Below are 12,938 nucleotides of genomic sequence, written 5' to 3'. Positions count from 1 at the left end.
ACCACACTTAAAAGAAAATGGCAAAAGGGGTGGACCTAATGTCATCCATACTTATGTTGATTTTGCAATCAACTAGCCTTAGGATATAGAGATATCATAGGTAAAAGAAATGGATATGGATAGAATGGGATTAAGATGAAGAAGGAGGGAGAATAAGATCAACACAAATTGGTCAAAGGAGGACTTTTATCAAATTAAAATCATTCATTCATTTTGGGAGATGAAATGTACATTTCATCAATCCCCTAACTCCAATGATTTTAACTCAACAGTGTCAAATCAACCTTGACCAAGGGCCAACAACACAAGTCAAACTCAACAAGTCAATATCAAAAGCTCAACATAATTTATTTTGCAATTAAATAATTAAAATCAATTAAAAAATGCATTAAGTTAAATTATGGTTGGTCAAAATCCTAAAACTTCATCAAAACATCAAATAAATGGCCATGAGATTCATCATAGGTTAAACAAGGTCAAAGGACCTTGGAGAATTTTTTTAAATAATTTTTGGAAACTTAAAAGCATTTTTAAGCCATTAAAAATATTCACAAAAACAATTAAATCATGAAAAATATTAATAATGATCCAAAAAATAATTTTAATTCAGAAAATGAAAGAGGAATTTATTTAATTTTTTGGGTGAAAGTCTCATATTTTTTGGATCAATATTAAAATAAATATGAATTAATGAAAATAAGTTAATTAAATCAAAAATCAGAAAATAGGAAAAGACGTGGACCACTTGATCTGCCTCATTAATTGAGGTGGCAGATCAAGTGGATCAGAGCGCACGTTCCATGACGGACCCTGTTCAATGTGCCACACACGTGGTAATCAGTTTGTACGCTCAAGAATAAAAAAAGGATGGATCTTATGGTTCTGAGACACGCCAACGTATTGTCGGAGCTGTAATTCCGGTCTTCTTCTCCGGTGGACCTCACCGGGCTGGTCCACCTTCAACCATCGCCAAAATAAAAAAGAAGGACATGAATTTAAAGTAAAAATGCTCAGGAGTTCGAATCTGGGCTCAATTTCTCCTAACTCCAAGTATATTGAAAGATACAGGGAGTTGAAATTTGAGGATCATGATCTGAGTTGATTCGATTTAACCTCAAAGCAACTCAATCTTGTTGCCTACATTGGTAGGACTTTAGACAACCAAAAATCAAGAAGAATTATGGAGAATTGAGTGAGAATCGAAGAGATGAAAAATTGAGAAATTCACCTTCACTGCAGGTCTGGATGAACACGATCTTGCTTCCAATTGCTCTTGGCCTTGCTCTGGACACTTGATGGAATGGAATTGAATAAAAAAGGAAGCAAGACTCTTGGAGATTTGAATCTCAAAACAGTGGAGATTCAAACTCGATTTCCAATGGAAATCCTCAAGGTTATCCTTTGAATGAGAGGGTTTGGAGCTGGGGATTTAAAGCTGGCGCACAGGGATCCTCATTTCTGAAGGCAATGGTCTCTATTTATAGCCAAGGCATTGCTAATTGCACACTTGATTCAAATTTTCAAAAATAGTAACTTGCTTGCATGGATGCATGAGGGTGTGACATGCCCATGTAATCATTCATTCAGGTCCAAAATTGAGTACAAACATTGTTGAAGTCATATGGAAATGCCATGCATTTGTGTATGGAAGATTCAAGTTCACTTATGCCGAATGGTGATCCAAGTTCAAGCCATGCGCAAGTCACTCATACCTTATCCAAATGGGATGAAATTAGACTTTTTGGAAAGGATATATCAAGATGAAAACTTTCATGTTGAACTCTTTTTAATTTGAAGCTTGGATCTTGATGAATTTTGAGGTGGAAGTTGGGAAAATCAAACATATCAATTTTTTTTCTAAGTGTCAAGCCATATGTTCACTTCTTCCACCTTGGCTAACTTTTTATATGAGCGTCAAATGAGAAAAGCTCCTTCATAAAAGTTGAATCTATCTCAAAGTCCTTCAAAACGGTCACAAATTTGACCTCATTTGGATTTATCATGAAGGAGTTATGCATTTTTGAAGTTGAGGAAAATCACTTGTTCAATGGCATGGGTCCAAAATGACCTATAATGTATCGTCATATCACATGCATTTAAAAGTTGAATTTTCTCTTCCTCCAAACACAAAAGTTTAAGTAGACATATTTAATTTTATTTTGAAACTTGAATATATTTCATCTCATAAAAATTGAGCAAGTTATGATCTTGGGAAGTTGACCTCCAAATTAGGGTTTAGACAAAATGACCTATAATCTTTCACCATAAAAAATGACTTTCCAAGAAAAACTAGCTCTTGACCTAAACATGAAAGTTGTTTGTAATGTCATTTAGAGTAACTTTTATCTTTGAATAATTTTCATATGATAAACATTGTAGGAGATATGGTCTAGGGAACCCCAGTTTTGATCAGTTGACTTCCTCTGGTCAACCACCATCAACCAACTTGCTAGCTTGCTACTCTCTTGACTTTTGGGACTCATGGAGGACCATATATGTATAATATGATGAAATTTAAAGCATCCCTTGAAATATTTGATCAATTGTTGATGAAACTTGTTGAAGAAGTCACATAAGATACCCAAATGAATTAGGGTTTCCAAGACAAACAAACTCCAAACTCTTGATGAATTCTTGATCAAAATAACATGTGAAGATCATGGGGGTCCATATATGATGCTTAGATCCATAGTAAACCAATTCTTGATTAAACTCCTTGCGTTGAGGGTCTTGAACCCTATATATGAGCTTGATAGAGCAAAGGTGAGCATGTGTCCTACGTACAAAAGAGTTAAACTATACAATGACAGATTTTTGGGATAAAATACAATATATTTTACTATCAAATGGTGCTTGGTGATCTCTCCCAATGCAACCCCAATGAATGAGGGGTAAGGAGAATGCTAAGATGTGATCCCAATGCTAATGCATATGATGAGAATAGCATGAGGGATCTTATGGTCAAAATTGGGGTCTTATAGGGTGCATCCCATTAGTTATATCTTTTCAACTCTTAACTTTTAAATTTATGCTTAGGATAGCCTCTTCATCTCCTCTCAATTCTTTAATTTCAAAATCTCTCCCCCTTTTCAAAAACTTTCTTTACTTGTGATTTCAAAACTTAGACATGCTTTAATGATTAGAAACTTTGGCCTTATGCCATTGAATTTTCAAACTCTTTCTTAAATCAAACTTGTAAATAAACTTAACCATATTGACTTAAATTTCAAAAGACAAAAATAACTAACAACCCCATTCAAACTTTTGGGTCCTTTGTGCCTTTTCTTATTAATTTTTGTTAAAATGAATTCACAAACTCATTTGAAATTTTTACCATGAACTACTAGGTTTTGATCCCTCATTTTTATGTTGGTACGTAGGCACAAGTCCGAAGGTCTTGTCAAACACAAAAATATAATCAATGAATTCTTTTCTCATCCCCACACTCTATTTGTATCAAACATCATTTATACCAAAAACATATGCACACATAAAAAAGGGCTCCCTAGGAGTACCTAAGACACTTTGGGTGCTAACACGTTCCCTCTGTGTAACCAACCCCCTTACTTGTAATCTCTGGCATTTTATTAATTTTGATTTGAAAACTTCTTATCTTTGGGTTTTGTTCGTACTTTTCCCTTTTCCTTTGGAAACAATAAAAGCGCGGTGGCGACTCTAGTTTTATTGACGTCAAACTTATCCATAGTTTGATGGTCATGAATTTACCACTACAGAAATTAAGTGGCGACTTCACTGGGAGTAGTCCTCAGTGGGTTTAACATACTTTTTTATGTGTATATATTTGTATATATTTTTTGTGTGATATAATTTGTCTGTCGTGCTTGATGATCTCTGAGTCGTGAGATAAGTTCCAACCCGAACTTGAGACTAATTAAGATAGGAGGATGGTATAGTCATGTTCAACTTGTGTGGAGTAGTCCTTAACAAGTTGGCTTGAGACCCATCTACTAAGTGGAAACCCTTTTGAAGTTATTGATGTCACACAAGTTACTTGTGGATAAGCATTAGTTTCTCTGATTTGGGGTCCGAGAAGCTGAGGATCGTAGAACATTTAACCTAACTTGGCCTATTTAGGACGTAGTGCGGAGACTGTTCAGGTGTAGACTTGATAACATTTGTTACACGATATTACACTCAGGCGAGTTTCTCTTGAGAATAATATGGGTTGATGAGTCAGTCATCCTAACCTATAATATCTGATAGGTGAGATCAAGGCTCTGGGAACTTTTTAGAACATGATCTACAGGTTTTACCCTTTGTCGCTACGCGAAAAATACAGAGTCGCCGTCGGTTTTTATTTATTCCAAAGGAATGGGAAAATATCGAGAAAACCCCAAAGTATGGTCGTCGCAACCACGAACAGGTTCGCAAGTCGGTTATGCAAGGGGAAGGTATTAGCACCCCTCACATCCATGGTACTCCATGGGAACCATCTAGGATGTTTGCGCTTATGTGTGTATTATCGAATGCTTGCTTGCCAAAGGTTTGCGGAGATGGAGGTAGATTTTAAATTAGTGTGCTCGCCAAGGAATGGATCCTCGTGCCTACGTATGCCCACTTGTTGAAGTGAGAAATCAGAGCCTCTGTAGTTCGTGGTTTTGAAATTGTTTGTGTTTGTTTTGTTGATTTTATTACCTTGAAGAAGGGTGTTCGATTGTGATGCCCTAAGGCTCAAACAAAAGGTTTGAATGTGTTGAGTTATTTTTATGTTTTTGAGAAAAGTGTTATTGACTTCGGATTGCACTAAAGACTATGGATAAAGGTGAATACCTCAAACGGTCAAGCCAAACGTCTTGTGTTCGAAGCATTCAAAATGAGTGTAGGAAAGCTCAAGTCTCATCCCTTCTTTATTGCTTAAGGCTCATGACGTACGATCCTAATCGCCATTTTTTGTTTTTTTTGGATTTGATTTGGAAAAGTCCGCTTGACGTTGGATCAAGGGTTTGTTTATTGAATTTGATTTGAGAAAGAGACCGCTTGACGTTGGATTAAGGGTTTGATTATTGATTTTGAATGGATGAACGTTCCTAATGCCTAAGGAGTATCTAATCAAGCAATAAAAGAAAGCGAGTAAATGCGTCCATGAGGAAGGGGAGGGGTACATGTAAAGTACAAGGGAGTGCAAGAAATAAAAGGTCTCATTGTCAGGTAGCCCAAAAGAAAGCCATGTGTGTGCAATTGTGTTCTAAACTAGAAAGCATGTAAAATTATCCTATTTCTAACACTAGGGGTACAATCGTCATTTCACCATTTATGGATTAATATTGAATTAAATTTTATTTACGAAATTCTAATTAAAGTCATTTCTAAAATCTAAGTAATTCTAATTATTCTAAATCCTAAATTAATCTAAATTTAATACTCCTAATTAAACTCTAGAATTCTAACATTATTTTTTTAATCCTAATTCTAAATTAAAAAATCTAATAATACTTCTAATATCTTCTAAACTTAATTCTAAAATTCTAATTAACTAATCCTAAAATTAATATTTCTAATTATCTAATTACCTAATTACCTAAACTAATCCTAATATCAATTAATTCTAATAATATTTCTATTATCCAATTAAAATCTAATTATCCGAAGTTTATGGATCTAATAATTCATGAGCAATTATCTAAGCAAAGGAATTGAGTGGGGGTGCAGGATAATGGAGTGATTCGTTTGGGCCTTGGGCCTAAACCTTCCACACTGTAAAACTCGCCCTTAAGCACATGGATACGGCGGAATGGGAAGACGCGGATTCTACTCCGAGCACGGTGACATTTTGCGATATCGTCTTCCACCTCATGGCTTCATCTTCTTCAACGCTGAATCGAAAGCAACTTCAGATGATCAGTGCTGCCAAATATCGATTAGCGATGCGAAATCAAACCTAATCGTTTAACTCGATTGGCCCGTGGATACGCGCACATGAACGAGAAACAGAAGAGAAAATCTTCGGATTGGATTTCTAAATAGCTCCTCTTCTTCTTCCCGCACTCCCTGCGAATATTACGACGTTGCCGTTGAGGAATGGAGAACGCGATTCGTTTCCTTTATCAGTTTTCAGATTCAAAGGTTTACATCGCCGAATACGACTCGATCTGCTGTGGTATGAACAAGCGGAAGCAGAAGCGACATCGAAGGTAGATCGAAGGTTACCGTACGGTGCAGGTGTCGAATCTTTTGCCGAATTTTCGATCGATTCTTCGTCCTCTTCTCTGCTTCTATTATGAACTTCTTCTTTGTTGAACTCGTGATTGCAGGTTGTGGTTTGATTTGCAGGATTGTGATTTAGCCAAAGGAAAAGCAGAAGATGATGTTTTGTGATTCTGGCAATCAATATGGATGGTGATGTGAGGTTCGGTGTTGTGGTGGCGAGCGGTTGAGTTATTGTGGATTGGAAATGGAGGTTTGATTGAAGGTTTTGGTTGAAGGCGGAGATTACGGTTATGGAGATTGGAGTTTGGTGAAGGTGGTTGAAGAATTGAGGTTGAAGGAATGGAAGAGAGGAAGAATCTGGAACCAGCTTTGAGAGAGGTGAAGATTGATTTATATAGAGTGATGGAGAGTGGGATTAGAAGTTTGTTAGGAATCTGTTATTCAATTTTCATTTTTTATGCAGAAATTCAATTTGATTTTAATGCAGTGAATTGGTTATTAGTATACATTGCTGTTTCAATTGGCTCGTGTGTTTGCAGCTTGAAGCTTGAAGTGTTGGCTGCACCTTGCCGTCTTTAAGAAGCTGTTAAGCTGTTGTTGAAACTTGTGGCTTGAATTGTTGTTCTAGCTTGGTGGCTCATCGTTCATGGCTTTCATTTGCTGTATTGGCATTTTCATCTTGCTGTTTATGCATTTTTTCACGTTATACAGGTTAATTTCGTTTGCGTTTTGGAGCTGGTGCGAGTTTTAGCATTGGGTTCAGCCGGTGTTCTTGGCTGTTAAGCTAAGCTTACACGTGCAGCTTGCCGTTTTCAATTATCCACCGCAACTTGGCTTGTTGTTATTCTCACTACCTTTCTCTTTGTAGCAGCTTTTGTTGCTTTTGGCATTGCATCTCTCGCGCGGTAGCTACGACTTGTATTGGCTTGCGCTTTTGATGTATCTTCCTTGTACTTGGCTTAGCAACTTTTTTCCTTGTATTGTACTGTAGCTTTTGAAGCTTGTAGTTCACCTCCTTATTATTCTTCTTTTTATTACTTAATGAAAAAAAATGGTTATGGATTATATTGTAGAAATGGATAATGGATTGTAAATGGATAATATGGTTTGTGGTTTAAAAAGTGGACCGAATTAGACTGGCTTTTAAAATGGATCATGGTTTTGGAAATTTCATGAACTTTGCACAATCAAACGGAATCGGATATTGAAAATGAATTAAATTTGAATGAAAAATGGTCTAATGGATTAAATTGTAGAAATGGATAAAATGATAAGAATGGATGCCCAAAGTGGAAATAAAATTGGAATTGGATATGGAGATTAAAATTGGATTTGGTTGTCAAAAATGGATATGGATATTTGCAAATGAAGAAAAAGATATGAAATGGATAACTGAATAGAATGAATGGATATGGAAGCAGTTTTGATGGATAATGGATAAAAAAAGTCGGGCTCAAAATGAATGAATGTATTAGTGCCCCAAGGAACACATAATCAGGAATCCAATGGCTAACCAAAGATAGTCACGAATCCAGAGTCAGATGAGATGCAAAACCATACGACCACCCGATTAATCCAAATACGTGGCAAACTCTGACGATCAAGGCATGATCGTGTTGATCGAATGCCCTGAAGCCAGGGAATGTACCAAGCAAATGAAATCGTTCACCATTGTTATCGACCAAGGGATTAGGGTGGTGTTTTCCTGATCCTTTCCCGATCGTGAATGAACCAAAGTATCCACCACAGACAAGCACCAATCCACGCATCCAAGTCACCTGTCTCCTCGTGTCGAACCATGCTTATGCAGATGATATGAATGTTCATGATGATATGTAAAAGATTAGGGTTAGTGACCTCTATGATCAATGTGAAGGGTGAGGCGAATTTAGGGTATGACACCCTTAGTACACTCCTCTGAGATGGCTCTTAACCTGACTCAATGCTCGTGACTCACAATAAACCCTTTGATTCTTGGTTGATTCAATCAAGTCTCATCAATATAAATGGAACTTGGGTGTTGATAAGGCGAAAACAATAATCCACCAAAATGGATGATTGATCTTGATGATGACTTGATCCATCCCTTGACCTTTATGTTGCGATTTACTTGTGTGTGATTGTTGCATTCATGCATACATACGCATCATAACATTCATCACAGAAAAATAAATTTCAAGGAAATTGAGGTCTTGGTTGCAAATATTTTCAGACCATGGACTGTGGACGAAGAAACACTAAGAAGTACAGTTTCAGATGTCCTAATTTGGAAGAGCTAAGGAAGTTGTTATCTTTTGTATTAGATCCCTTGGACTTCAAGTAACATCATGGGAAGCTTTTGTCTGTATTATCTACTGATGAGGTTGAAGGACTGCTGAGTGTTTTGGTTCAGTTTTATGATCCTATTTACCGGTGCTTCACTTTTCCCAATTATCAGCTTGTGCCTATGTTAGAGGAGTATGCCCATCTCTTGGGAATACCTGTATTTGAAAAGGTACCTTTTTTGTGGATTGGAGGAGACTCCCAGATGTCATGTCATAGCTGAAGCTCTTCATTTGAAGAAATCTGAGATTGATACTCATTTGGTGAAGAAAGGAGGTATTCTTGGGTTGACTTCTGAGTTCCTCATTGGTAAATCTACTATCTTTTCTCAAGCCGGTATTATGGATGCTTTTGAATCCATCTTTATATTGCTCATCTATGGTTTAACTTTATTCCCTAACATTGATGATTTTGTTGATGTTAACGCCATTAGAATTTTCTTGATTAGAAATCATGTTCCTACTTTGTTGGGTGACATGTATTTCTCTTTGCATTTAAGGAATTCTAAAGGTGGTGGGACTATTGTGTGTTGCGTTCCTCTTCTATACAAGTGGTTTATTTCACACTTGCCTCTGACGCCTTCTTTTTTGGAGAACAAGCAATGTCTACGGTGGTCTCAGAGACTTATGTCTCTCACTAATAATGATATTATTTGTTATGGTTCTGCATTGAGTAGTGTAGACATTATTGATATTTATGGTGAGTTCTCTAATGTCCCTCTCATTGGACACAAGGAAGAATCAACTATAACCCTGCTTTGGCTCGTCGTCAGCTTGGGTTCCCCTTGAGGGATAAACCTAATAACACTCAGTTAGAGGGTCTATTATATCAAGAGGATAAAGATCCATAATATTTGAAGAAAGGGATGATACATGCTTGGCATAATATGCATAGGAAAGGAATACCCGAGCTTGGTCCATGCAACTGTGTAGCCTTGGAAGCTTACACTATTTGGGTGAAGAAGAGAGCTTTAGAGCTGAAGATGTTGTACGTCTGTGAAAGACCTATGCCTTTGGTTGTGGATGAACAATTAAATATCCCTAACCAAGATGTAGAGGAGTTGGAATACACACTCACCAAGATGAAGCAAGAAAAAGATATGTGGGAAGAGCAGTTCCATGCTTTGAGCCAAAAGCATGAAGAGTTGCAGCTTGAGTCGAAAGACAAGGATACACTTATTGAGATTCTTGAAGACCTAGCGATAAAGAGACAGAGAGGGACAGAGGGTCTAACTTCCTCTAGTATGCCTCAACCTTCTGGTGCTTGGAAGAAGATTGTTGATCAACTAGTGCTTGAGAAGGCTCAGATAAAGACATCCTTGAGTCTGAGATTCGACGCATCCGAAGGAAGTATGCACCCATAGCCAGATCATCTAATGCATTTGCTAGGGATCCTTAGGATGATAGTTTCCTTTTCTCTTATATTTATATTTTGGTTTCTGAAATTGTACTCAGTGTAATCCTTCCAAATTTTATGAATAAAAAGAGATTTTATGGTCAATCAAATTGTTATATATATATATATATATATATATATATATATATATATATATATATATATATATAATATATATATATATATATATATATATATATATATATATATATATATATATATATATATATATATATATATATATATATATATATATATATATATATATATATATATATATATATATATATATATTTGAAAATAGGACTTCATATGTTCCTTGAAATTAAAAACAATAAAAAACATTGCATTTCATGCATCATGTGCATAATTGGGTTCTGTCGCCATATGTCTTATTAATTCTTCTTCTGTGTATCAGCCAAGCTGACTCCCTGCTATAACATATGCGCTAATCAAACAAAGAGAATGGAGCATCTAGAGCAAGAGAACCGAGATCTGAAAGATGAGATCTCCATACTCACGAAACTGATGGAATCTGTGATTGCTGCCCATAATCAATCATCACCATCTCCTGCAACTCCTCCTCCTCAGAGGACCGTCATTTCTGAGGTTGCTACCTCAATAGTTCCTGTTGCTGCTGCCAGTCAATCCATTCCATCTATACCTGCTGGATTCCCTTGAGGAATACCGTCAAATTTTATGCCGGAAGGGTATGCACCCACATTTGTTTCTCTGTCGGCATCTAGCCCGATCATGTCATTACCACATCTGATTATTCACACTCTTCCTCGTGTTGAGGACACTATCTACCACTCTGAGCCGTCTGAAGGCCCATATGTATATGAGAAGATGGATGAGATGAAAGATCAATTCCTCGAGCTGCACAAAGAGTTGAAGACTCTGAGAGGGAAAGACTTGTTTGAGAAGAGTGTTGTTGAACTCTGCTTGGTCCCTAATGTTAAGATCCCGGTGAAATTCAAGGTCCCAGACTTTGAAAAGTACATAGGGAATACCTGCTTGCTAAGCCATCTCGTTATGTATGCCAGAAAAATGTCTACTTAGACTGATAATGATTAGTTGCTGATTCACTATTTCCAAGACAATTTAATTGGAGCTTCCTTGAGGTGGTGCATGGGTCTGGATAGTGCAAGCATCCGTACTTTCAATGACTTAGATGAGGCATTTGTAAAGAAGTATAAGTACAACGTGGATATGGAGTCTGATAGAGACCAGTTGAGGTCTATGTCTGAGAAGGATAAAGAGACATTTAAAGAGTAAGCCCAGAGATGGAGAGAATTGGCTGCTCAGATAGGTCCACCTCTTGAGGAGAAGGAAATGAATAAGATCTTCTTGAAGACGCTGAATTTGTTTTATTACGAACATATTATTGCGAGTGCCCCTAATGAATTTACCGAAATGGTAAAGATGGGGATGAGGCTAGAAGAAGGAGTCCGTGAAGGACATTCGTCTAAAGAAGAAGCATCATCCAGCAAGAAGTATGGTGAGAGTTTCTCCAAGAGGAAGGAAGGAGAAGATAATTCAGTATCAGTAGGGAGGCAGAGGAGGCCTCATCTCATAAAGAGTTCTCAACCCTGTCAACATCAACATCAAGTTTCTTCAGTAATTCCGGTTTTTCCAACAATTCCAATAATCAATCATTTCCAATTCAGCAACAACTGCAACAAAGAACCAACAACAACAACAACAATAATCACCAAAAAAATTTTGATAGGAAGAAGGTCTCTTTTGACCCTATTCCTATGACTTATGCAGAGTTATACCCATTATTGGTCCTCAAGAATCTGATTCAGCCAAGAAATCCTCAACAAATTCCCGAGCCACTACCATGGTGGTTCAAGCCTGATCTTCATTTTGCTTTTCACCAGGGAGCCCCTGGTCATGGTATAGAGAACTGTTACCCTTTGAAGTACGAAGTTCAGAAGCTTGTGAAGAGTGGTATGGTGTTCTTTAAGGACCGAGCGCCGAACGTGAAAGCAAATATGTTGCCTCCTCATGGTAACACATTTGTGAATATGGTGGACGATTGTCCTGGTGAGTTCAAAATTTATGATGTTCGCTATATCAGAAGATCTTTAGTGGAAATGCATAAAGATGAATGTAAAGATATTCATCTGAGTGTAGTATCATGTACCAATTGTTATCAGGTATACACCTGAACAACCTCCGTACTACGTCCTAAATAGGCCAAGTTGGGTTAAATGTTCTACGGTCCTCAGCTTCTCGGACCCCAAAACAGAGAAAGTAATGCCTAACCACAAATAACTTGTGTGACATAAGTAACTCAAAAAGGGTCTCCAATGAGTAGATTGGTCTCAAGCCAACTTGTTAAGGACTACTTCACACAAGTTGAACATGGCTATACCATCTTCCTATCTTAAATGCACTCAAGTTCGGGTTAGAACTTATCTAACCACTCAAAGATCACCTAGAAGAACAGACAAATTATATCACGCAAACAAATATACAAATATATACACATAAAAAGTAGGCTAAGCCCACTGAGGACTACTCCCCAGCAGAGTCGCCACTTAATTTTTGTAGCGGTAAATTAATGACCATCAAGCTATGGATAAGCTTAACGTCAATAAAACCAGAGTCGCCACCGTGCTTTTATTGTTTCCAAAGGAAAATGGAAAAGTACAAAAAAAAACCCAAAGATAAGAAGTTTTCAAATCAAAACTAATAAAATGCCAGAGATTACAGGTAAGGGGGTTGGTTACACAGAGGAAGGTGTTAGCACCCAAAGTATTCTAGGTACTACTAGGAAGCCCTTTTTTATGTGTGCATATGTGTTTGGTATAAAAGATGTTTGAGAAAAAATACAGTGTGGGGATGAGAAAAGAATTCATTAATTATATTTTTATGTTTGACAAGACCTTCGGACTTGTGCCTACGTACCAACATAAAAATGAGGGATCAAAACCTCGTAGTTCGTGGTAACAATTTCAAAGTTTGTGAATTGCTTTTAACAAAAGCTTAAATGAAAAGGGCACAAAGGATCAAAAATTTGAATGAGGTTGCTAGTTCTTTTT

The 12,938-nt window shown here is 37.0% G+C and overlaps 1 long non-coding RNA gene across 1 annotated transcript; it reads left to right on the top strand.

Moving 5' to 3' along the window:
* The first annotated feature begins 5,611 nt into the window (after window positions 1-5,611).
* LOC127128023 (uncharacterized) lies at window positions 5,612-7,233 on the top strand. Its single transcript, XR_007805626.1, has 2 exons — window positions 5,612-6,180; window positions 6,273-7,233. It is a non-coding gene; the product is annotated as an uncharacterized LOC127128023 (long non-coding RNA).
* Window positions 7,234-12,938: the final 5,705 nt, after the last annotated feature.

The sequence above is a fragment of the Lathyrus oleraceus genome, chromosome 3 (genome assembly GCF_024323335.1).
Source record: "Lathyrus oleraceus cultivar Zhongwan6 chromosome 3, CAAS_Psat_ZW6_1.0, whole genome shotgun sequence".
In the NCBI taxonomy this organism is placed as follows: domain Eukaryota; kingdom Viridiplantae; phylum Streptophyta; class Magnoliopsida; order Fabales; family Fabaceae; genus Lathyrus; species Lathyrus oleraceus.
This window is presented reverse-complemented; position numbering and strand designations above follow the sequence as displayed.